Source organism: Lygodium microphyllum, chromosome 8 (genome assembly GCF_053477565.2).
Source record: "Lygodium microphyllum isolate KBCC chromosome 8, Lygodium_microphyllum_v1.1.10, whole genome shotgun sequence".
Classification (NCBI taxonomy): Eukaryota; Viridiplantae; Streptophyta; class Polypodiopsida; order Schizaeales; family Lygodiaceae; genus Lygodium; species Lygodium microphyllum.
The window spans coordinates 55,184,565-55,212,226 of NC_141142.1; the positions used below are offsets into that span (position 1 = coordinate 55,184,565).

At 42.0% G+C, this 27,662-nt stretch overlaps 1 protein-coding gene across 3 annotated transcripts in view; it reads left to right on the forward strand.

The window, feature by feature from the left end:
- Nucleotides 1-27,662, forward strand: part of LOC148032301 (uncharacterized) — a 79,940-nt gene that overhangs the window by 35,521 nt on the left and 16,757 nt on the right. The gene's annotated exons all lie outside the window — the stretch shown is intronic.

Sequence of the window (27,662 nt, forward strand, 5' to 3'; positions counted from 1 at the left end):
TCATACTCATCACTAACAAATAGCTCACTAATTGCACCTTTGTAATAGTGCAATCGACCAAGCATAAGAAAGTTATATGCAAATTTTGTATCCGAGTATTTGAGAAGTTCTTTGTCACTTCTCTTGCGAAACTCAACGTGCAAGTACTGATGATTACATATAAATGTGATAATCTTGTTGCCTTTCGCAACAAGAGATGCACTCTGTGGCAAGTCCCCGATATCCTTCAATAAGTTATTTAAGCAATGTGCAATGCATGGACTAAAGGTGATATGTGGATACATTGCCATTAAAATGTTTCCTACTGCTCTGTTTGTAGGTTCACCATCTGCCATAAACTGCACTACATTTTTTGCCCCAATAGCCTGCATTGCCTTGCACCACTCCGATGTCAATACATCTGCACTCTTTTCAGTCTTTGAAGCATCATGACGACCAATGAAGTATACATCCCCACGAGAATATGCGACAACACCATGTATGGACCTATGGCGTGTGTTACTCCATCCATTTGCTATCAATGTCACTCCATTTCTTACCCGTTGATTGCGAATATTAGTTGTTGCAATCTCTATGGCTGCTTTCTCCTTTTGAAGCAATGTAGTCTTGATAGTTTCTGATGAAGGGGGCTTATATGTGGGTCCATACTTTGCAATCTTTGTCACCATATTTAAAAAATAAGGTGACTTGGCTGATTTGAGTGCAATATGGTCATGGTAAAAAAAGCGTGCCACTACTACATCTATGTCCTCTTTTTTCTTTGGTTCCCATGAAGTGTGCAATGAACTCTGTCTAACACCACAACCTGTTGCCACTGATGGCCCACGAGAAGGCCGCGTAGCCACTAATCCTGGTGGTCTTCTGCATGAAGCACCATGCCTTGTTGGCCTTGGAGTCCATGTTGTTGGATCCACTGCTATATTTGGCGTCCTCTTGGCATGTGAATTCCCCATAGAAGTGGCTATGCGGTCAAGTAACTCTTGCCTTTTCTCAATTGATACATTGGTGCAAAACACACCTCTTTCCCCTCCTCATGTAGAAGATGGGCTCTCACTTTATCAGCCCCACTAGTATGAGCCTAAGAGTAAAGTTTGCATTTCCAAGGGCGAGTCCCTTCACCTCTCAATGGCATCCTTGCATCTACAATGAGTTTCTGGAGGCTATACACTGATCTAACAAGCATTTATATGGCTGGTAGTCCAACAGATAACCCTTCCCAAACTCCTCCACATGGAGTTTTTACACATATTGGTGTTATACACCACGTAAAACAGACACAGGGAGCACCCCTCGACTCATGCCATGCCCCCTCTACGACTCTCCTACACCTCGAGGATTGACCTTGAGATGTGCTGTGAATACATAAAGCATGTACGATACATAATCATCTCTTTAATCAACCAGTTGTTGATGAAGTACCTACTGAGGATGATGAAGATCCCATAGATGTCTATGCTGCCATCTATATAAAAGTGACAAATAATCAATAAAGTTCAATGAAATTGCAGAAATTTGCAGCCAAAATTTCAACATGCATGTGTCAAAGTCAATGAAATTGCAAAAATTTGCAGCCAAAATTTCAACGTGCATGTGTCAAAGTCAATGAAAGTGCAGAAATTTCAGCCAAAGTTCAATGAAATTGTAGAGATTTCAACCAAAATTTCAACATGAGATTCCTTGGACCTCACTTGATCGCGGGCGGGAGTCAGGCCAGGTAGGCAGGAGAGGTGGGCCAAGTAGGCAGGAGAGGTCGACAGGAGAGGCGGGAGCAGGCAAGCGGGTTAGGCAGAAGAGGTGGGAGCAGGCAAGCGGGTTAGGCAGAAGAGGTGGGAGCAGGCGGGACAGTCGGGTAAGGCAGGCGAGAGAGGCGGGAGTTGCGACTCACTGACGTCGGGCCAGCGAGTCATGACCCTAAATGGACGTTGGTCAACAAAGTTAAAAAAAAAAGCCCGTTGTTGGAACGGTTATTCCAAATAGGAAATGGCCTTGGAACGACCAGGGAACGGTCCAGAACGGGAGGGAACGGGCTGGAATGTTCCGCTAGTAGTTCTTGGGCTTGGACCTCCCGGAACGCGTTAATCCGTTTCTATGTGCCGGAATGGCGTTCCGTGTCTCTATGCTCCCTTTGCACCCTTGCCCCCTCCCCCACCTCATAGCTTGCCTTATGGGCTATAGCAAGATGGATCACTTGTTCACCATCTCTTGTTGTTACCCTTACACCTTCCAAGAGGTGATAACCTATACACCCTATGGCCTCTCCTCTTGATAACTTTGAAGTGGCCCTTTTCATCTAGTGGTAGACATTGCGTTCTTAGTGGCTTCTCAGGCATTCTGATTTCCCCCCATCATACCCAACGTCTAACATAGGAGTTTTATCTCATGGGCCTTGGTCATAAATGAGAGGTGCAAGCCATGGCTTCCAATGGATGTGGGAATCTTTGTGATTTGCAAGGCTTTGAATGACAAGGTAGACTTATTGGCTCCTCTAGATGAGTTGAACTACTTTCTACAAGTCACACATGTTGGTGTGGTTTGAGAGGGATAGGTAATCACCACAACTAGTTGACAAAGTTGGAGTCTCAAGTGGTTGGGATGTGTGGGTTTGGAGTTGCTCTCAAAGAAATGGCTGAGATGCACGATGGATAGTAACTGGAGGCTTGGTATAGAATTTCCTCACCTTTTAACATTCTTCTGCATACCACACAACAAGCATGCCTTTCTTTAGACATGATTGAGTGGTTGCTCAATACAACATGTTGATAGAGGTCTATTCGACAACTCGGGTGATGGATGCACACTCAACAGCTTTGAGGGTGAACATTAGTCCTCTACTAGGCCCACGAGCTAGTGTGGGAGAGTGGAGCCTACCTTCTAAACTAGCTTCCAAGTGCCACTGCGTGGCATCCAATCCCTCCTATTCTTTGTCTTCGACCACCCCAAATAGGAGCTTGTTTGGCAACACCTAGTGTTTTCCCATAAGCATATATTTAGCACCTTTGATCATGAATAACTTCATTTCAGTGGAGCCAAGGTCACAAGAAGCCGATTGTAGCAGCAGGAGCTGCAACTAGCCCATTGGACATATTGATGTTCTTCTTCTTTAGGAGCACAAGCACTCCTTTTTCTAGGTTGATAGAGTCAGAAAGATACTTCTAGGAGGCTCTTTCACTGGAGTAGTTGATTGGCACCCATAGGTGGAATGGGGGAGTGTGCACTATGATTGGCTCAAGTTTGTTGTCTTATACATAAGATCACATGACCATTGTCATTGAGCAGATAGTTCTTGCTTTGGAATTCTAAATGCCTATGTAAAGAGGTAAGAGCACAAGTGTTTTTTTGCATAGAGAGGTGGACTCTTGTAACTTTAACAATTTGGAAACCTCGGAGGATCAATAAAGCAAAGACAATGCCACAAGGATGTGGAGTTTTGATGCCCATTGGACACATTGATGTTCTTCTACTTTAGGAGCACAAGCACTCCTTTTTCTAGGTCGATAGAGTCAGAAAGGTACTTCTATGAGGTTCTTTCATTGGAGTAGTTGATTGGCACCCATAGGTGGAATGGGGGAGTGTGCACTATGATTGGCTCAAGTCTACTGTCTTATACATAAGATCATATGACCATTGTCATTGGGCAGATGGTTCTTGCTTTGGAATTCTAAATGCCTATGTAAAGAGGTAAGAGCACAAGTGGTTTTTTGCATAGAGAGGTGGACTCTTGGATTGTTTAAGGTAACTTTAACAATTTGGAAACCTTGGAGGATCTATAAGGTAGAGACAATGTCACAAGGATGTGGAAATTTGATGCTTTGCTTAGCATTTGATTAAGTGTTAATCAGATGTGCACATGTGATGCGCAAGCTATGTTAGTGGTGGGTGTCAAAGGCAAAAGTTGTAATAAGTTGTACTTGATAGGTACCAGGTGGTATGTGGTTATAGGTTTTGGTCAAGATCATTTTATTAGCTATTAATGTTAGTGGTGACATTATGAACTAGGCATTAATCAATTAATTAATGCCCGTTCAAGGGCTACTAAATGCCCAAGAATACTTAGGTGACAAATTGGCCTAGCCAATCTAATTGTTGGCTAGTAAAGTTAAATTTTTGAGCAAGAATTAATAATTAAAATATTTTTCAAAATTAACACTCTGAAAATCAATTTTATTGGGTTAAAAATTGTTGGAAAATGCAATTAGAAGGCTGCCACTTGGAAAACCTTCCCATGCAAGTGAGGGAAAGCTATATGAGGTTGTTGGAGTCTCATTCTAGTGTGGTGAGGTTATAAGAGGAAAAGAGAGAGCGGCTGCTGCAATTTTCCAGCCATTGGTGATCAGCCCAACCATTGGAGGCTATCAAAGAGCTGCCCCTAGTTGATCTAGAGGCCATTGGAGGCAGGTGACAGCCCCTGTAGTCTGTCTAGAGGTAGGTGATAGCAAGTTTGGGGTCCACAAGGGTAGGTCATTGCGTATGGGGCTCTTCTTGATGGTGGGCTGCAGTAAATGAGCCATTCGCAGCAGGGAAGCATTACATTTCAGCCAATTTTGGTGATGAAACTCTGAAATTTCTCTTTCTCTAGCTTCTTCTTATTCCCCCCAGCTAATTCATAGCTTCCCTTAAGACATCTCAGCCAAATTCAGTCCCAAGAGGGTGCAATTGGAGGATTACTGTTGCTAAACCCTAAGGTTTACCAGTCGCCGTGGGAAGCGTGCTAAAAAAGGGGGCCTAGTACTTGAAGTTCAGCAGCTGAAATATAGGAATTTCAGAGAATATCAAGAGGCCAGCCAGCCCTCATTAAGTTTGGTGCAGAATTTGTCATCCATGGAGTACATTGAAAGCCAATCCCAAAGCAAGCCAAGGGGCAAATTGTTTTGAAGGTTTGCTGGTTGCTATGGACAGCAAGGTGCATTGAAGATTGAAGGGAGTTTAGGTTGGATCTTAGTGTACAGTGCAAGGGGTGCTAGTTTTTGGTCCAATCGGGTGTCCAATGTCCAAGATTAGTGGTAACATTTGCATTTTCAGTTTGTGTTTTTAATCTTGCTGTAATTAGTGTTAAATTAGGTTATTTACCAGCCTATCTAAGAAGGAAGGTTGGTTTTAGACACGATTTCCAAGGCATTCTAGTTGATGACCAAGAGACTTGGGAGGCCCTTTTTTGTAGTTGGCGTTTAAAATATTTGGAGAGACTCAGATTAGTAGTCATTTGTATCATGCACAGTCATCTTTTGCGTGTGAGCCTTAGTTTGAGTTAGATAGGGACATTAGGATCTTTGACATTTTTTTTGTTTATCATTTCATGTGCTTTGATGGAGGGGGCAACTCTTTCTAGACCATGCATTTCGGTCTGTTTTTTTTTTTCAATCAGTTTTCATGTGCTCACACTAGCTGTTCTAGTTATCTAGTTTAGTGGATTTTTTTTTTCAGTGGTTCAAGTCTATATACACATCATCTATAGGGGGGGCAACCGGTTGTTTTCTTGGCAAGTTATTGCTCGCAATAGGTCAGCCAGCATTCTAGCCTCTAAGTTGGTGTAGTCGGCTAGTTTTGGGGTTTTTGCCTATTTATAGCAGCCCTAGTTAGTTGTGGCACTTATCCTTTTGTAAATTGCAGCACACTTCGACTTCCTCCATCATTCAGTGCTTCTTTCCGTCATCAGCATGATTTGGTGCCCTAATTAATGCTTTGGGTTGGATGCAAGGATTGATTTTCAAACAATATAATCCACGAGAAAATCATAGGAGTATAAGAAGCATTAAACTCAAAGTGCAAAAAAGAAATATTCATTAAGTTAGTACCTTATGGTACTAATACATACCAATCAATGCCCATTGTATGGTATAATGTAAACCCTTTTGAAACGTCCCCTAGGATCTAACATGCACACGAGACATGACACAAGCCAAACTAAACACAAAAGGGATTGGACATGAAACTCTATCTCCCAAATGGGCTCACCCTCAAACCTGAGAGCTAGCAACACTAAAGTCCATGATCACATCCCAAGGGTTGGTGTCCCATACCACCAACCCACACCATCCAGGTGTATGGATACGTCGACCAATGCGCCAAGAGTCCAAGAGTAGTGATTGCACAATGAATGTGCACAATAGGGCCTTGAGTCTTATAAATAGGATTCGATTGCCCTAACCTCAAAGAGTACGTAGTGCAATTGGACTAAGTCACTTTGTAACCATTGTGACCAATGCTACTAGCATCCATCTGGATGTCTAGGGACAACACACCTTTCATACACGGTACCAGTGCAACTATGTTGTCAAGGTTGCACACACCATAGAAGAGTTGAGCAGGATTTGCTTAGAGCCTCTCTATGCGAGGCAATAGTGTTCAGAGGATAAAAGGGCTTTGCAACGAGACTTGATAGCCATTTAGAGGTTGCTACAAGACTCCCCTAGAGATCACATTGTGGAGACCTAAAGAGTTGTGGGTGCAAGCCGCCTTAGATATCCTAGAGGATGAGGGGGGAGAGTGTTCTTTGTGCAACTTGGCTGCTTGCTAGATGTGGAATTGTGACATTGTCTTGAGAATTCTTCTAAGTGCATCATCCCAACACTTTTGAGGACTAGATCCACGTGTGACTAGGAAGGCTTCTAGGAAGGTGGACCATATTTTGAAGGAGAGTGGAGACCATGTATGAGAGGGATTAGAGTGTTGACTTTTCTATCTGGGTCATGTTTTCATCTTTGCTTGATAGGAGTTTGGAAAAGCTTGCAGAAGGTCCTATAGTAGAGGTCCCTGAGTTGCTGGAAAGAGATTGATAGACAACCAATCATTTGGAATCCGTAGGTTCAAGGATTGAGATAGGTTGCAGCTTGGAAAGTGCATTGATATTCAATGGGCTGGTTGGGAGATTGGCCTTTATTGTATCAAGGTTTGGAGAGATATCTAGGGGGATGTAGGATCCTTTAGTAAGTAATAGAAGCTAGAGGGGAGTAGAGACTAGATGTTGGAGTTTGATTTAGGGATCGTGTTCCTCCCCCTCTAGCGCTTATGTAGTTGGGCCATGGTGGGGCAGCTCAATTTTCAAGAGTGGGCATCCCAGTGTGGGTTGCAGGTAGAGAGGAGGCATGGCTTTTTCATATTGTAATCATATGGTAAATGCATATGAGTATAAAAGTATGAACAGAGCGTGATTTGAGACCTCGGGCTAAATTATATGTTACCCTAATTTATATTTAAATAATCGAGTATGTAATTACAATTAGTCATTTGTACCACATTAAGTACTTTAATCAACAAGCTGAGTAAAAACTTGAATTCGTTATTCAACCCGTACGAAGTCTTGCTCACTAATTGACTCGAGTCAATCATGAAGTTCTCATAATATGATAATGGAAGATTCACATATCAATTGTTCAACTTTAAGATTGAAGACTCAAGAGACTAGACTAGCATCTGTAAGTGGTAGAAACATAAACAAAAATGCCAATATCCATTGCCATAACGGCTAAAAGGTAGATAATAGGTAGTATATACTAAAGCTTTAGACTAAAACAAAGTTCAAACCTCAAAGCGCAAGTAGTTGCCTATCACAAGCATGATGCACATTCTCCTCATCAACCTCAAAATCATCTTCACCACCATCATTCTCCGCATCTTCATTAGCACCATTATCATTATCATCCTCTTCATCTTCCGCACAATGTCACCCACAATAACAATACCACTAGTACTGGGTGTTGGGACAACAATTTTCAAATCTTCCTCTTGCATTTCTTGAAAGTGCAAGTTGCGTATCATCATTCTTTTCTTTGTTTAGCATCTCAAGGGTCACCTCAACCTTCTTTGATCTAGTTCTTTGATTTTGGAGGTAAGATGAAGGTTAGTATGGATATAGAGAAGTTTCTTTGTATGCCTTGGGAGTAACTTATTTCTTCTGTTTGTTTGAATCATAGTTGCGTTTTGTCCGTGGAGTGATCCATATAGTATGATTTGTCTAGTTTGATTGTGTGGAGGTATGCTTCGGCTTGCAAAAGAAAACATTGAGTGTGCAACCATGACTAAAACACAAAGAACTCAAACACAAATGCACAAATGCCAAATGCAAAATGCAAGACACAAAACACAAATAGAGAAGAGAGAACTTGGAGTCTGAAGTGAAGGATTGAATGCTGTAAGTGGAAAGAGTGTACAAGATGATCAAAGGCAGAGCTGTCCAATAGTCGATGACTCTCATGGGAGTGGGCTGGGGGAGTAGTTAGAGAGAGTGACGTCCACTGGAGACAGATCTGGGATGCTGTATCCCCTGGTTGGAACTGGGATGATACTGAAAATGGAAGGGCAGCAGGTTGGAAACCAAAACCCAACAATCTTTGTGGCTGGAATTGGTAAATGCAGCAATGTAATTACTGGACGATGATGGCAGCTGATTACCTGCAGCAATCTGGAGCTAGCTGACAGTTGAATGACGAGGATCTGATGCAAGGTGGCCTGATCAGCAGTAAAATTCAGGGCTGAACAGGTGCTTGATGATGTCAATGATCTGGGGCAGCAAACATAGGCTGAAGGGCACCTCCAAAATAAAGGAGAGAGCTGGCAGCAGCTGGTCATGAAGACTATTGGCAACTAGGGCAAAATGCAGGTTGTGAAGACCTCTAGGATGTAGGTGACAATTGAGGATGGCCAAAACTGATGGAGGAACTAGGTTGATGTGCAAAACAAAGAGATTAGCTGAGTCATTGGGCAACCTCCTATTTATAGATGTGGATCCTCCCAAAGTTTGGGTGTTCGCTAATGGGACACAGAAACTTTGGTAAATTTATTTGGGTCTATTTTAATGAACTAATGAAGATTTAATGTGTAAGGCATCATTTTTGGCTTAATAGATCGGATGTGTACAATCCATACGGTAGTCATATAGTCTTGATAGCAAACCACCTTTTCTTTTTGGGGTTGAAAAGTGATTGCTGGGTCATGACGCATCATGATGAACTACAATTGAAGTAACAAGTGTAAGGCCTATATTTAACATATTAGTCCTTAATTTCTTATGTACTTTTTAATGATTGTATGAAACACTGTATTCTATTTGACATTTTTTTGTGTATGTTCAGCATCATACCAAGTTCACGGATTGGATGGGTTGGACGAATCATACCTAACTAGACTTGTTTGGATAAGGGAAAAGATACTCCAATTTCTATTGCATGGAGATGCACATGTGCCTTGTAAAAGTGCTTTGATAGCCAATTGCTGCAATTTTGGGGTACATACTCCAAATGTTTCCCATCATGTCATAGCTTGATGTATCCTTTTTTCATCCTTTGCAAGAGGGCGTGTAAATCCTCTTGATTTTGACTTATGTATACATATCTATCTTATCACACAAAATACCTTGCATAGCCACATCATTAGAAGTGTACCTTTCAAGCATAGTCATCCACCCGTCATTCCTTGTTACTATTCGGACTTTTAGCTCTTCCTATCTGATGAAAAATATAAATTGTAGCATGCAAAGGTGAATGTAACATGGCCAATGTATTCACACAAAAAAACCTTGGCCTCTTGCAGCTCACTAGTATCAATAGTGGGGTGCATTCAGTCTTGTAAATCAAATGATCGATCATCTCATAAACCAGCTCCATAGTGGCTCCTTCCTTATTTGTAAGGCGAAGGATCTTCAAGATTTCAAAATTTTCTTTATATTTTGCCAAGAAGAGAATTCCAAAATAATACTAGCCACAACTATTGCCTTCTCAATGTAACAAATTGTCTTTCTAGTCTAAACTTCACAAACAACTATACAATATAGTCCATTGTATCACCTGCTATCTCAATAAGGTTGCTAACAGGATAATCATGTAAGCAAAATGTGTCTAGGATGGCTTTACTAAATCCTTAGTAATACATTGTGTATACAAAGTCAAAACTGTGTGCTTGTGTGTAATGAATGTGACAATTTGGTTGGCTTTTGCCAGCATAGGAGCAACCCTAGAGAGTTGGCCAATATCCTTGAATAGAAGATCCAAGCAATGAGAAATACACTTTGTATGAAAATATACTAGGCTATTGCTACTTTAGGAATCGTCCAGTCCATACACAATTTGCTGCATTATCAATGCTTATGTGCTCAACATGCTGGGACCCAATGCCCATGAACACCTTTTTTAGAATCTATGATAGGTCTATGACGTGTTGGATCATTCATCACATATAATACTGCATCCATATGGCTTTTCTTTTGCTGTCTAATGCCAAGCAAGGCTTTATCCACACGGTTCACCTCATGGTAAGCTGCTTCATGTGAAAAGTATTGTGAGTAGGGGGCTTATAGCTAGGGCCTGCTTTCACTATTGCTTTCACCATTTCCAAAAACTATGTACTTGTCATCCTCTAGAATGTCTTGAGTATAGAAGAACCAAGGTTCGTGTTTGTATTCTACCTTACTTGCAAGCTCCAAGCCTTTTCTAAGGCTGCCTTTGATCTAGCCAACTTTTACCTTTTTGAGCTTGGATCTTGAGGACTATGTGTACCACTTCTACTTGCAACATTGAAAGTAGCTGCACTTCCATGAGCATGTGTACTCTCGCCTAAATCAACAATAGGTGCATCAATAATTGCAACTGGATCACCACATCCCACTGCCATATGCAATCTTTCTAATATCTTTTTCATATGGTCAGATGGCTGAGTACCTTTCTCCATACCATAGCCTCTCAACCCAAGAAAATGTGCTTTGGTTCCTGATGGGTTTCCATCCCAAGTATGCTGACATTATTACATTTGCATTTGTGCTGTCCCTTTCCAATCGAATTGACAATTATGACATCGTCCCATTCAATACTTAGCTTTCTTCACATTTATGAGAGCTTGTAGAATTTTGGATTTGGGATAGATGTTGTGGTGGTGGTTGATACGTGGTAGAGGTTCAATGGTAGGCAATGGTGAGAGAGAGAGAGAGAGAGAGAGAGAGAGAGAGAGAGAGAGTGTGTGATGCACGATGTGTGGGTACAAAAAGATGTACCACTCTTTAGGTTTTTGATAGTTATTTGTGAAGGACTAAAGTACAAGTGCAAGGGTATGTTCACACTTGAGCATATATAAAAGGCACGGTGGCTCTTTATTCCCAACAACCTCTCACCTAAAGGTAGCGTGCTTGAAGGTCGAGAAAAGAATCAGCTAAGTCTAAGCATATACAAAGCTGAAATACATATACTATCGAACTTCCATCATCTGTTGGCAATGAGTAAATCACTCTGTCGGAAGTTCCTTCATGAGACTTCGTGAGAAGATTTGCATGATTATCATTTGTATGTACCTTGACAAGCACAATGCTTTTTGCTGTCAAGTACATCCATGATAAAGTGATACTTTACTTGTATGTGCTTCATCTTTGCATGAAAGACGAGATTCTGTGCTAGCATGATAGCATTTTGACTATCATAGTGAAGAATAGGAGTCATGAATGTATCAAACTTATGATACCATTCACGCGGTATTTGTTTCAGTCCATACAAGCTTTTGTTGAGCATCTTTTCTTGCCTCTTAGCCATAAAACCTTTTGGCTGCTGCATATATATGTCCTCATGGAGATCACCATGTAAGAAAGCAATCTTCACTTCCATCTGTATGAGTTCCATTTCCATCTGTATGAGTTCCATATCCTTACATACAACCAAGTCCAATATGGTTTGTAAAGTAGCCATTTTGACTATAGGAGAAAGATCTCATCAAAGTCAATCCCATGTTCCTACTTGTACCCTTTGGCAACCACCTGTGCTTTATACTTTGGCAAGAAGCGAGAGGGAACCTTCATTTTGTAAACCCATTTGGATGGTAGGATTTTTTGCACCTTAGGCAAATGCACCAAATCCCAAGTACCATTTTTCTTTAGAGATTTCATATTCGATAGCATAGCTTTATGCCATTCCTTGCTGTCCTTTCTGTCCATTGCTTCCTTGAAGCATGACGGTTTACCACAATATGTTAATATGACATAATCACCAACATAATTTGCACCAGGAAACAAACCTATCTGGTTGTTTGGTTTTTCTGGTTACCCTACAGATCCAATGATTAGTGTTTGCTGGCTATTCAGCTTGCAAACCTGCATTAACAGCTATTTGTTCCAAAGGTTCAGTATGTTGTATTGCCTGTTCCAGCTGTTCCAAGGTCACATTTTCTGCGGTATATCATGGGCGATTTCTTGCTAGCTATTCAACTTGCAAATCTGCATTAATAGCTTGCTGTTCCTACTTGTACCCTTTGGCAACCACCTGTGCTTTATACTTTGGCAAGAAGCGAGAGGGAACCTTCATTTTGTAAACCCATTTGGATGGTAGGATTTTTTGCACCTTAGGCAAATGCACCAAATCCCAAGTACCATTTTTCTTTAGAGATTTCATATTCGATAGCATAGCTTTATGCCATTCCTTGCTGTCCTTTCTGTCCATTGCTTCCTTGAAGCATGACGGTTTACCACAATATGTTAATATGACATAATCACCAACATAATTTGCACCAGGAAACAAACCTATCTGGTTGTTTGGTTTTTCTGGTTACCCTACAGATCCAATGATTAGTGTTTGCTGGCTATTCAGCTTGCAAACCTGCATTAACAGCTATCTGTTCCAAAGGTTCAGTATGTTGTATTGCCTGTTCCAGCTGTTCCAAGGTCACATTTTCTGCGGTATATCATGGGCGATTTCTTGCTAGCTATTCAACTTGCAAATCTGCATTAATAGCTTGCTGTTCCTACTTGTACCCTTTGGCAACCACCTGTGCTTTATACTTTGGCAAGAAGCGAGAGGGAACCTTCATTTTGTAAACCCATTTGGATGGTAGGATTTTTTGCACCTTAGGCAAATGCACCAAATCCCAAGTACCATTTTTCTTTAGAGATTTCATATTCGATAGCATAGCTTTATGCCATTCCTTGCTGTCCTTTCTGTCCATTGCTTCCTTGAAGCATGACGGTTTACCACAATATGTTAATATGACATAATCACCAACATAATTTGCACCAGGAAACAAACCTATCTGGTTGTTTGGTTTTTCTGGTTACCCTACAGATCCAATGATTAGTGTTTGCTGGCTATTCAGCTTGCAAACCTGCATTAACAGCTATCTGTTCCAAAGGTTCAGTATGTTGTATTGCCTGTTCCAGCTGTTCCAAGGTCACATTTTCTGCGGTATATCATGGGCGATTTCTTGCTAGCTATTCAACTTGCAAATCTGCATTAATAGCTTGCTGTTCCAAAGGTTGAGTATGTTGTATTGCCTGTTCCAGTTGTTCCAAAGGCACATTTTCTGTGGTATATCATGGGCGATTTCTTGCTGATCTATTTCAGCATCATTCCTTGCATTTAAAGTGTAATTTATAGCAGGTAGTTACTGCTGTACAGTGGGTACTCTTTGCTATCCTACATGTATTTCTTCTTGGGACACAACCCTTTTCAATTCTTCTATTTTGTCAGGTTGTTTATGCATGCAATCTTTTCGGAAGATTACATCATTGCTATGTATAATTTTCCTTTTTCCAGGATCCCATAACTTATATCCCATTTCCCCCTCCTCATATCCTAGAAAAATGCATTTACAAGACTTTGGCTCCAATTTGTTGCGTTGTTCCTTGTGTATGTGCACAAATGCTTCGCAACCAAACACTCTAAGTGTATATACGAAGGTGGCTTGTCCGACCACACTTTTTGAGGAATTCTCCCCTCCAAAGGCTTGTTTGTACGGCTGTCATAATAGCCTTTGCTCAAGTAATGAAGCATGAGGTAACATGGTATAGACCTTCTTTTGAATAGTCCTATTTATATGCTTTGTGATACCATTTTGGAGCAGATTATAAGGGGTAGTGAGCTTTCTTTTTATCCCTTTGCTGTCAAGAAAGGCCTCTAAGGCTTTAGACACATATTCCCTACCATTGTTAGAGCGAAGACACTTTAATGCCTTGTTGATTATATTTTCAGCAAGTGTCAATCATTTTTTAAACTTATCCAAAGCTTCGCCTTTATGACGGATGGGATAAACCCATACTTTGCGTGTGGCATGATCAACAAAAGTGATAAAATATTTCTTTTCCTCTAGAGACAACCTTGGCATCTCACATATGTCTGAATGTACTAACTCTAAGGGTGAATGTTTTAGTGAAAGAGACTTTTTATGTGATGTTTGAGCATGCTTGCCATAAATTGAGTGATCACAATAGTCAAAATCAACATACCTCAAATACGAAAAATAGCCCAAATGAGAAAGCACTTTCATTTGAGTTTGACTCATGTGCCCCAATTAGCTATGCCACAAAGACACACTTGGCTGCTCAGCTATGGCAACAACATGATCACGCACACTAGATACATGTAATGGAAATGAAGTATCACTTTTAGAGCCTTTTGTAATAATTCTAGAGCCCTTACATGTTTTCCATTTGCTATTCCCAAAAGTGGTATGATAACCTTTATCATCTAGCTGCCCTATGCTTATCAAGCTCTTCTTGAGCTAGGGTATATGCCTCACATTATGCAAAGTAAACAGTAAACTGTATTGAAATACCAATTACACTTTGCCAATCCTTGCAATGTTACATGCATAATTGTCCCCCAGTGAACAACACCATATCTACCACCACTATACTCAGAAAACCACTCATGGTGTGGTGTTACATGAAATGAGGCACCTGAATCAAGAATCCACGTGTGCATGTCATCATTAGAATTTGCAATCAATGACTGTGCACTAAAAGAAGAAGCAAAGAGTACATCACTACCATTGTAACTCTCATGGCTGACTACATTGACTTCCTCTATCTTCACACTGCTCTTCTTTGCATGTTGGCTGTCCTTTTTCTCATCTTTGTTATTATCAGTGTTTTTGCCTTTGCTCCCTTTTTTTTTCACTTAAAGCAATCTTGCTTGAAGTGCCCTTTCTTACCACAATGATGACACTCCACATTTTTCCCACGAGACTTGTTGCTGTTAGCAGTCATGTTTGTCATGCGTGAGCGCAAATGTCACACAAATGACTAATGTACAAAGTAAGTACCAGCCAACAATGAAAATTCAAGTAGTTGTAGAAATTTTAGATCTGCAAATTAATTTTCAGAGGTACAAATTGTTAGCACATATGTTAGCTCATGTGTGAGTTTGAGTTGCAGAGGCTTGGGCACATTATTTAGGTTATTTAGGCATTTTTTATTGTGTCATTTTATGGTCATATTGGGCATTTGTTGCTGGCCGACCAGCATTAAATGTTGGCCGACCTGACATATTTTATGGCATTATTTGTGCCTATTTATTTTGGGCTCCTCCTCCTCGGTTGGTCAGTTCACCACTTGGAGTTTCCGTGGAGAGAGGAGCCGATGCCGGTGCCGGTGCCCACGTAGCCAGGACTCACTGTTGTATTCGACAGTCTTGTGTCTGATTCCATTTTCCGAGCATACATTTGAGTTCTCGTTTGTATTGTTTTCTTTCTCTCCCTTTCTCTTTTGTCTTGTGTTTCGACAATTTATTACAGCTTATGTTTACGCTTCCATTGTTGGACCACTTCTGACACAAAATGTGTGCTACATCACACCACAAACAATTGCAACCGTATTGTAGGCTAATACATCAGTTACATGAGAAAGCCCAAATTTTAGCTGCAATTTCTGCTCCAAATGCATCCACGGGCACCAATTTGACTCCCATAGTCAAAAGCCCTAAAATTTCTGTGCTCAAACTGCTCAAGTGACATAAAACATAACTCCCAAATGGATTACACAAGCCAATTTTGCCAAAATTTCACACATTTTGCAAAAGCCCCAAATTTGCCCGGGGTCCAATGTGTCGAAATTTCAAGAATTACACCTGTTCCATTGCAATTTCTGCACATGTGGGAAAAACTCCAAATTTTGAGACCAAGTGTTCAAGAATGTAAAAAATTTAACTACAACGAGTAAAATCTCCCGTGTACGCCAAAATCCCCAGTTTCGGGGTTGAAAGCATGCACAATCTCCAGGATTCATTGAATGTGCTTGTGTGCATGAAGGCTTGCAAATTTTAAATAAAGAATGAACCTTGATTTAAAAAAAAAACGATTTTTCTTACAAAAAAAAGAAGGGGCGTGACTAGTGATAGTTGATTGCCCATTCCTCGAATCTTGCCTCGTGGACCTACCTTGCCACACGTGTGTCGACGGCTTGCCCCATGTTGACCCTGAGCAACTTGCCTGGAGACGCCTTGCCCCGTGTTGACCCTGAGCGACTTGCTCCCACAGTTTTGCGACCTGTCGATAGAGCTGTCACTTGTATGCCTATCGCATTGCACCCTATTGAGGGCTTATTTGCCTAGCGTTGACTTATTCGCCTTATTCGCCTTGTCGAGGGCCTGTCAGTTGCCCTGCAACACGCTTAACAAGGATTGATGACCTGAAACCTTTAGGAATGCAACCTTCTGCTTTGATACTAATTTGTGGCGGCGGTTGATGTGCAGTGGAGGGTTAATGTTAGGCGATGGCGCGCGCGCGCGCACACACACACACACACACACACACAGATCTCTTATGGTTGCTGGGCCTCTATGCTCCGAATGACCCGTTATTCTACCGGGATCTTTGGAATACTTTGCAGACCTCCTTGTCGCTTGGCAAACGGGGTTTTTTGATGGGGGATTTTAATATGTGTGTTGATTTTTCACAGTCCACATCAGAACATTCAGTGATGGATGCTCCAGAAAGTCGTGTGTGGAATGCTTTTGCTCTTGCTGTACTTAAGCAAGATCTCTGGTCTTGGCTACACCCTTGTTCTACAGGGTTTTCTTTTCATTCTGCGCAGTATGCAACTACATGGTCGCGGTTGGACCGCATGTATATCATGCAGGATGATGATTTTCTTCCTGAGATGCTGGAAATGTAAGTGTTGCAGCAATATGCCTTGTCGGACCATTTCCCTCTACAGCTTGAGATACTTGCACAACCCATTGCACCTTTTAAGCAATGCCTGGATAGACTCCCTTTGCGCTTCAACTCCTCTTATTTGAAGCATTCGATCTTTCAGGGCTATATGTAGCAATTGATTGATAGATTTTTATTGGACTTCGCCGCTGAGGGCAATGCTTCTTTTGAACGATTGCTCTCTAATGTACAGCGGGTTGCTCGGCAGTATGGGATCCATCATGCCTCTCTTTGTCGGCGGCGTCGGCATGCAGCGGAGGACTTATTGGCTTTGGTTCGTTCTCTGCTGGGAGACACTCCAGATGATGTATTCCTGCTGTCATTGGCGATGCGTTTGACTGATCTTATTAAAGAGTTTTAGTTGAAATCTTATCAGCAAGCCAAATTGCAAAATTTGACCGAGAATTTGCAAGACAGTGCTTGTCAGACTCATAAGTTCTTTCGAGCTCTACATGCATCTCCTACTCCAGAAAATATGGCTAGACTACAGGATCTAGAAGGTCGAATGGTCATTGATCTCTAGACTATTGTGAATATGTGCAGGAATTATTTTATAGACCTTCTTGGTTCTTCTCCTTCACCTTCTGACCAAGTTACTCATGCACGTTCAGTTTTCTATGATTTGATCCGCAATCAGGTTCCACTTGATATGCAAACTACTTTGGAGACAGATATTTGTGAGGCGGAGGTTATGGATGCTCTGTTACACCTGCCCAAGGATAAAAGTCCCGGTTGGGATAGTCTCACCAATGAATTCTTTGAGACTTCTGCTACCCAACTGGTGAAACCATTAACGGCTATGTTTCAGCAGGTTTGGGAAACGGGGTTCAAGCCTTCCTCATGGAAAGAAGATCTTATTAAACTGCTTCCTAAAGTCCCTTCGCCGTCAATGTTAAAACATTAGAGACCAATTTCTTTGATGGGTTCGATGTATAAAATCTTTTCCAAAGTGATGGCGAATCGGCTCCACAAGCATCTTCCGACCATTGTGCATCCTCTTCAATATGGTTTCATTAAGGGCCGAAACATTCTGCACAATATCTTAAATGTACAAATGGCTATTGACTATGCAAGGCACTCTAATCAGCAAGTGGTATTGATTCAATTGGATTTGGAAAAGGCTTTTGATTATTTTGACTGGTCTTTCATTGCAGAACTTATGTCTACTATGGGCTTTGGTACTCGGATGTCCCGCTTGATCTACACCATTAGTACTGCGGCTTCTTTGCGAGTTATGCTAAATGGTGGTGTTACCGAGCCATTTGTCCTTGTACGCTCTGTGCGACAAGGTTGCCCTTTGAGTCCTCTCTTCTTTGCCCTTGCGACTCATCCGGTTCTTTCCATGTTATCTTCCATGGCAACTTCTACTTAGTTGGCTGGATTATCCCTTCCTTTTGGACAGCACTTCATTACTCAATCTTTGGTTGATGACAGCTTTATGATTCTGCGTGCGGACAAGGATAATCTTCGCAAAGCATTAGATGTTTGGACGCTCTTTGGTCATGCTTCTGGTCTTCATATCAATGCTTTCAAATCAGCCATCCTCAGTTGCACGGAGTCCGATTTACAGTCATTGGGCTGGCAGGGATAGGTTGTTCCCCGTGGTTCCATTGTCAGGCATCTTGGGTACCCTTTGGGTGTTGATGTTCGGCCAAAGCAACTTCTCGAGTGGATTTCATAGAAATTGGCAGCTAAGTTTCTGTATTGAAAGTCGCAGGCTTGGCCCTTCCATGTTCGTCTCAAAGTGGCTCAGACAATTATGTTGCCAATGCTCACATATTTCTTGCCATTGCTGCCTTGGACTACTACTACTTTGAATGCTCTCACTCGGCACATTCGTTTCATGTTATGGATTTCATGGATTTCTTGGTTGCATATATGTGCCCCCAAACGCATGGGTGGTGGGTCTATTTTGGATGCCGAAACTCATATGCTGGCACCTCGTTGGTCTCTTTTTCGTGCCATGTGCGTGGATCATCACCCGTGGGTCGTTATAGCCCGTTATTTTCTTGAGGATCACGGGCTTCTGCATGGTAATACACAAATTCAGAGCTCCTGGTGGCATGTTCTTAATGTAGACTCACGGTTTTCTAGTCCTTCCTCATCCCTGCTTGTTCATTTGGTTTGCTCTTGGAAATTGGTTCTCCAGAAGGCGCGTTGGCATCCAGCGGAGGACTGCTTACATACTAACTCTTTTCAATTGGAATTGTTGGCAGTTTCGCGATTACTTTCTTGGGAAGGCAAACATGAGTTTAGACCAAAATTTAACCGCATGGCACGTTTGGGCTTGACTTTAGTTGTAGATGCTACCCTTGCCAGTCGTAACGTCTTCATATCCTTTCGAACAGCCAGGAGGCTTTTCGGAATTCCTCGTGGATACCGTGATTTATGGGAACAGCTTTGGTCAGTGCTCCAGAGTAGGCAACCCTTTCCTGCCCTTGCTTTGGATTGTCCTTGACAGGACTGGGACCTTGTGGGTCAGTTGAATTTGGAAAAGGCCCCAGCTAACTAGGTGTATCATCTTCTGATTAAAGATCATCAATGGCTGGTTACTAAAGCTAATACTGTATGGGGATTGTGGAAATCTCAGTCATGGTGGAAGACAACTGTGATGGAGGGTTGGTTGAACAAGATACCTTTCAAATGCAAGGTCTTTCTTTGGAGGGTGGTGATTGGTGGTCTTCCTCTTGCTTCAGCCCTTTCCAAGCGTCGAATCTCTAACGGCCATTGTTTCTTTTGCACCACTACTGGGGAATCAGCCCGTCATCTATTTATTTCGTGCCCTCTTGTTAAGAATATCTGGTCGCTCTTGTCAGCGGTTTGGCGCGCAGTGGTTGGCTTCTCGCTAAGCCCTTTTGATTGGGTTTTTGTACGACCAAAATACCCCACACCGGCATAGCCGCATATGAAGATCTTGTTTCACTTTCTTAGATATTGGGGATGCTGGCACAATTGGACCACTCGGAATGCCTTTCTTTTTGATTCGGCCTCTAATGTCTCGGCACATATTGTGAGGCTTAAAGGTCTCTTGCAGTGGGAGATAGATCTCATTCGGCACTGGGGCTTACTCCCTCGGGAGGACTTACTTCCCTGGCATATGGCAATTTTCTCTGCATCTTTGCTATGACTTTTGTAACTCTTTTGTAGTTTAGTACTGGGGCCTTTACACATGATGGCTTAGTGTCATCGTGTATCTTGTAATCAAGTAAACTTGTACTTTTTTTTGTAATTAATACAATTACCTTTTACGAGAGAGAGAGAGAGAGAGAGAGAGAGAGAGAGAGAGAGAGAGAGAGAGAGAGAGAGAGAGAGAGAGAGAGAGAGAGAGAGAGAGAGAGAGGATGTCGTCGTTTGAGAGCCTAGCCTTGCCGTTGCCCGTCTGACTGTGTGTTGTGGTCATTGTTGTCGCCCATCTGACCTGCGTGTCGTGGTCCTGCGTGCCATGTTGGACGAAGCTGCGTTTCGTCGTGCCTATCTGCTGCCCTATCATTTTGCCACACCGCAAACACCCACCGGATTCGACCGTTGTGCTGTCCTGTGGGCCTCCTGGTTGCGTTCGTCCATTTCTGTAGAGGCATTGAGCTGCTGTTAACCCTAATCTTGATTGTTGTCAGAGAAATTGAGCGTCTTGTCCAGGTACTTTGCATTTGCTGCCCCACTAGTCATTTGCTATGCGTCCTGCTGCCCTTTGGCGCCACACTTTGCATGCTGTTGTGCCGAGAAGTGTGAGAGAGATTCATCTTCTGGCAGTGCGTGAGGGCGTCTTGCACAGATCAGAGTGCTCATTGGTCTGCACACACACACACACACACACACACAGACAGTTGTGGCCTGCAAGCTTGCAACAGGGGAGACAAGAAGTTCATTCTCAACATCTAGTTGAGTGATGGAGAATTTGCAAGAGACAAATGGTATCGATGTGGCCTTTCTTGACCAGCACTTAGGGAATGGGAAAGACCAAGTTTTGACGGATTCGGATACCGATTCATTGGCAAAGGATTCCGGGCAGTTGACAGAAGTGGATGAGATAGGTAAACATTAGAAGATGTCAGTTGAAGATATGCTATTATGCCCCCCAAATTTGCCTGAGCCAGAGGTCCAGGCTTTTGGTCAAGGACCTGATGGGTCTCTTCAGCTCATGCTAGCCATTGCCAACCATCTTATGTCCTAGAGTAGATTGTTGCCTTCCATGAGAGAGCAGCTATCCTTTATTTTACAGGAAGGACTCCCTTGATCACAAGGATTCGTATCTGGCTGTAGTCTATGCTTGTAGATGTGCAACAATGCCAAGAAGATGCTTTAGGGCATGTGTAGGCCCCTTTTGTTGAAGAAATTTATGGACCCAAGGGGTTTTTTGAGGTGATTTTTCGCTCCTCGAAAGTATGGCCTTTCATCATGCAGCGCATCCCTTTGTTTTTGGATGGGCAACTGTCACATGGTCCCTTGGAGGCCCATGGCCGAGTTTCAAGAGGTGTTGAGGCAGGCATGCTCTATTTGGGTGGAGGTGGTTGATTTCCCTACGCATCTTTGGAGACTCCTCCCTTTGGTCCTGAGAACCTTAGGTGAGGTGTTGGTAGAGCCTCGGCTGGTTTTCTGCAATCGGAACAGGGCATGCATGCTTTGGGACACAGAAAACCTCGCTCGACCAAAATCCATTTTCAGGTTCCAGGATTGCAAACCTTGGTTTATGAGTTGAAATGGGGTACTTTTGCAGGACACTGTTTTAGATGTGGCCAATTGGGCCATTTCATTTTAGAATGTGACAAAAATCCGAAGGTTTTGCAACAAACTATAGATTCAGACATGGATATGCTAGAACACCATGCTCCCCACACACTTCAGCAGCCTCTAGCTGATTTTGAGATGCTTCCCCAACATGGTCGGGATGAAGGTAAGAAGGAGATTTCTCAAGTGGGTCTTGAGCGTACTTTCATTCCGGTTGACCGGAATGTGTCTTCTTGGGAAGATTCTTGGGTTTTAGTGGTTAGACGTAATGCAAGACAAGCTTCTCGTTCGGCTCCTGCCCACCACTTATCGCCACACCCCATCACTCAAACTTTTCAAGGTAGAAATAAGGGGTTTTAGATGAACCCTTAATCTTCACATGCTCTGGCGGGGGATGATAAAAGGAATTCCAATTCTGCTTTGCGCTTTGATGCGCAAGGGAGGCTTGTGCCTCCCTAGGGATGTTTTTCGTTCATAGCAACAATAATTTCCTTCTTATGCTTCGATTGCTGGTTTGCAAAGGGCAGACCTTGTCGATGTTATCTGAATCAAGATGGAAAGGTTCGAAGCATCTGAAGCTATAAATGTAAAAGGAAAAGGAAAAGTAGTGGTTTAATAGTTTTCTCTTTTTCGATTTATTATGAGAATTGCTTTGTGGAATGTGAAAGGTATCTCTTTAGGCAGCAAACAATATCGGTTGTGGAAAGTTGTGTTTGCTAGAAAGTGGGATGTATTTTGTGCGGTGGAGCATAAACAACATGCTTTGGCCGGATCCTCTTATATTAATAAGGATTACATTGTTTTTTTAGTGGTTGAGCTCCTTATAAATCTGGAGTTATGTTGGTTGTCAAATCTTGCCTGCAACCATCACTGGTTTCTCAAGACCCTCGAGGTCGATTTGTGATTCTGGAGATTCTTTGTGAGGGAGAGGTTTTGTGGTTGGTGGGCGTGTATGCTCCTTCTACGGCAAGGGAACGTTGTCAACTTTGGGATGACGTGCACTGTCTTTCCATGGCTCATCAAGGTTTTGTCATGGACGACTTTAATGCATGTCTATCTGGGGATTAGGCTACTTCTCTGCATTCAGTTATGGATGGTCTTGAGCGACATGCTTGGGATGCCCCTGCAGCCGGATCTTTGAAGCAGGATATGTGGTCTTGGATGTATCCATCACAATTTGGTTATACTTATCGATCTTTACAGCATCCTAACACCTGGGCTAGACTGGATCGGATATATATTTGTCAGAGTGATTCCTTTCTTTCGGCAGTTATTGACATGTGGGTGGAATGACAACATGTCTTATTAGATCACTACCCTTTGGTCTTGGAAATGACCCATAGACCTGTTCATGTATTTAAGGCCCTTGTATTCAATTGCCACTTCATTTTAATCAATATTTTTTGCAGCAAAATCAGTTTTTGGAATATGTTCAGCAACTGATCGCTTCTTTTAGCTTGAAGGTCCTATCTGGAGGGAGAGATGCATGGATTGTTTTTAGGGATAATGCTAGACAGTTATCTCGTCAGTATGGTATTTAGCATGCTTCCTCTTTACGAGCTAAATTGCAGAATGCCCAATCTTTATTGGCCCACTCCTTGTCTCTAAGTTAATCAGGGGATTCTAATGATGACTTGCTCACATGCATTGAATGGTTGGAAGGCAGGGTTCATTCTCTTCAGGAAGAGGAATATGCAAAATATAAATTGCTAGCTAGAGTTGAAGCTTTATATGATAATAATTGTCAATCCCATCAATTCTTTGCTCGCTTGTACTAGAAATATGCCCGGGAGAATATTGTGCGCTTAATGGATGAACAAGGTGTTATGGTGGCTGATCCGGCCTCCATCATTCGTATGTGTGTCGACTTTTATGAGTCCTTGCTGGGTCCGCAAGAGAATTTTTTTGATGTACTCGCTACTCGCCGATATATTTGCGAGTTGGTAAGCAACTAGGTCAAACTAGAATGGGTGGACTCAATGGAGGCGGATATTTCAGAAGATGAAGTGGAACAAGTGCTATCCCACCTACCTCGACGGAAAAGCCCTGGCTGGGATGGGCTTCCTAATGAGCTCTTTTCAGCTAATGTGCAGCAGCCTAAAGACCCATTGACTCGCCTGTGTCGGCAAGTGTGGAATTCTGGTATTATTCCATTAGATTTGAAGATTGTTGTCATTCGGTTGTTGCCCAAGGTTCCCTCCCCAACCTCTTTGAAACAATGAAGACTTATTTCCATTATGGGTTCGCTATATAAAATTTTCTCCAAAATCATTGCTAACAGATTGTAGAAAGTTTTTCCGCACTTGGTTCATCCACGCCAATATGGTTTCATTAAAGGCCGCAATATAATGCATAATTTCTTGAATGTTCAACTGGGAATTGACTATGCTAAAGCTTCAGGACAACAAGTAATTATACTTTAGCTCGATATTGAGAAGGCCTTTGATCATGTTAGTTGAATTATTGTCTACAATGGGATTCGGCCCTCCCATGGTTTCTCTTATTGACACTATCAGGACAGCAAGTAATTATACTTTAGCTCGATATTGAGAAGGCCTTTGATCATGTTAGTTGAATTATTGTCTACAATGGGATTCGGCCCTCCCATGGTTTCTCTTATTGACACTATTGGTTAGGGAGCTGTGGCTCGTATTGCTCTTAATGGAGGGATCATGGAAGAAATTGCCTTATCTCGGTCTCTTAGGCAAGGCTGCCCTCTTAGCCCTTTGCTGTTTGCTTTGGTCACTCACCCGATGTTGTCCTTGCTGGATAAGTTGGTTGATCAAGGTGAGATAGTTGGCTTGTCTCTTCCCAGTGGTACTCAACTTGTGGGTCAATCTTTGGCAGATGATTCTTTCATGTTCCTTAAGGCTGATCGCACTAATGTTAATCGGGCAAAGGTGGTGTGGAATCTTTTTGCTTTGGCATACGGTCTTCGTATTAATACTCAGAAATCTACACTTCTATCTTGTACGGAGACTGATCTGCAGGCCTTGGGATGGCATGGAATTGTGATCTCAAAGGGAAATATCGCCAGACACTTGAGATATTTTTATTGGTGTGGAGGTAGCACCCCGGGCCTTATTGGATTGGATGGCCTCCCGGATTCATGATAGGTTCATGTACTAGAAATCTCAAGGCTGGCCTTTACATGTTAGATTGAAAGTTATTCAAAGTATTATGATCAGTATGATATCATTCTTTTTGCCATTGCTTCCCTGGATTAAGAAGCCCCTTTTGGAACTAGTTCAGCCTATTAGGTTCATGTTGTGGAAAACGAAGGGGAACCGTTTGGGCTAGGTTTGGATTTCGTGGCAGCATGTGACTACGCCTTAACGAATGGGGGGAGCAGCTTTGCTCGATGTTAATTTGCATATGAAAGCCTTGAGGTTGGCTCTTTTGCAAGCGCTATGTGTACAGAGTCATCCTTGGTCAAACATTGCAAAATTTTTCTTTGGGAAGATTGGCATCTCCCATGGTAACATGGTCATTCGTGCCTCTTGGTGGCATGTGCTTAATTCCTCGAGGCCTATCAAGATTACCCAGCTTTTTCTCCTTTGTCATTTGATTACATCTTGGTAGGAGATCTTACGTTTTTCAATTTGGCGCCCTGCTGAAATTCGTAAGGACGCGAACTCGTTGCAAGGAGAAGTCTTGGACTCCTCAAGATTGTTAGATTGGGTGGACAAAGATTTGCATAGACTCAAGTTTAATCAGATGGCTCGTTTGGCTGGACAAAGATTTGCATAGACTCAAGTTTAATCAGATGGCTCGTTTGGGGTTGCAGACAGTTTTTGACAGTGCTATTCTTGGGCAGTCCTGGCTTTACTCTTTTCGGCGTATTCGTCAACACTTTCAAGTACCCCGAGGATATGGTGATATCTGGTCATCCATAAAGGTCAAACTTGAGAGGTTCTCTCCTTTACCAGTGCTACAGCCATTGTATCCATGGCGTGATTGGAAGTTTGTGATACCAGATGATTTTGAGAAGAGTATTAGGGATGGTAAAAAGAAGTGGCAAGAAAGATTCCTTCAGCTTTGGAAGTCCAAGGTTCCCTATCAGGGGGAAGTCTTCTCGTGGAGACTGCTGATTGGTGGTCTTCCAATTGGAGAGGTGCTGCGTGCTCGAAAGATTTCTGCTGGTCATTGTGTATTCTGCACTACATGTGATGAAACATTGCTTCATCTTTTTGCCTCTTGTCCAGTTGCACAACAGATTTGGTGTTTTATTTCTCGTGTATGGCTCTCAGTGACTCAGCTATGCATAACAGCCCGTTCATGGATCATGGTAAAGCTGCCCGCCATGCCTTCTTTGCATTCCGATTATTCTTGCCTATTCTAGTTCTTGAGATAGACTGCCTTGTGGCATATCTGGCGTACTCGGAAATATGGTCATATCTGGCATATCTGCCGTACTCGGCATATCTGGCATATCTGGCATACTCAGCATATTTGGAGTACTCGGAACCATGGTCATGTGGCCCGTATTTGAGGTTTAGTGCTATGACAGATTTCTTCTATAATATCAGCTGACCTCATTCTTCTTGACATTGTTGCCACCTGGCTGGCTATTGTTCGCTCTACACCAGCAGTGTGATTTTCTCTTTGTGTTAAAGTCCTGATAGTGTTTTGTCATTTTCTTGGAGGACCTGATGGTCTGATGTAATAGAATGTAAGAGATTTAGTGAGAATGCGGACCAGATCGTCTGACGTATATATTTTTCGGAGAGAGTTCTAAGCCAACTTGATGGTCTGATGTAAAATATTTACTTAATTCAATTATCTTCACGAGAGAGAGAGAGAGAGAGAGAGAGAGAGAGAGAGAGAGAGAGAGAGAGAGAGTAGTGTGATACATGATGTGTGGGTATGAAAAGATGTACCACTCTTTAGGTTTTTGATAGTTATGTGAAGAACTAAAGTACAACTGCAATGGTTTGTTCACACTCGGGCACGTATAAAAGGCACGGTGTCCCTTTATTCCCAACATATGTTGCTTCATTAGATGAAAGACATAGCAATATATATTTCAAAATTAAACTTGAAACCTCTAGCCCCTAAATTTCTGAAATTTGGAGAGACTAGTGTCGGAGAGAGAGAGAGAGGGGGGGAGAGAGACGGCCCTTCTGGGGGGGGGGGGGGGTTTGGGTTTTGAGGGATCTGAAATTTTCATCTAGAAAGAGGGACTAAAATTTGAAGGCTGAAACAGTAAAATGTGAAGGCTGAAATGGTTTGGGGGGGTTTTTGGTGCATTGGGGGGAGGGGGCGAGAGAGAGAGAGAAAGTATATTAATGTGTACAAAAGGCCAAATTTGCCTATGAGACCAAAATGTTACATTTGAAAAGTCAAGAAAAATTTCCAAGTCCCAAGATCATTGTCATCTAATGCTGTGACTAACTAAATGGAAAATGGACAATAAATAATACATAGTTGATGAGTACAAAATGATGTCTAAGCCAAATACAATGTGTAACTGCTCAAGAAGCATTGTCATCCATAGCTGCTTGGGGTTTCAAAAAGGGTGAAACAAAAATGCATTTTGGAGTCATGAAATGGAGTTTTGGCCTGAGGCTGAAACAAAGAAATGGGGAAATGGATCTTATGTCTATTTTTAGAAATATTTTAATATTAGACACATATGAAGGGGTAATATCATTTATAACTTGAATCTTTACATAAAAATACTTGAATTCCTTAACAATATAGGGTGTACATATAACATTAGAAGAGATTTGAGGAGTATAAATGATTCTACCAAAGTGTGTAAAATCACAATCCATGAGTTTTAAGAGCTTTGAAGATTAGGATTTAGAACTCAATATAAAAAATTGAGATATGCCATGAGTGTTGATGTCAGCAATGAACAGTCATAGACTCGTATTTTCATTTATGTCATCATATAGACTCGAAAAGGAGAGTACTAATTAAATAGTGACACTAAAAATAAATACATGCAACATCATTCAAATGCCAAATGATCCATGAACATGATCAATAAGTCTATAAAGTATAGCGCATAATGTATTACTAAAATGAACATGATCTTGATC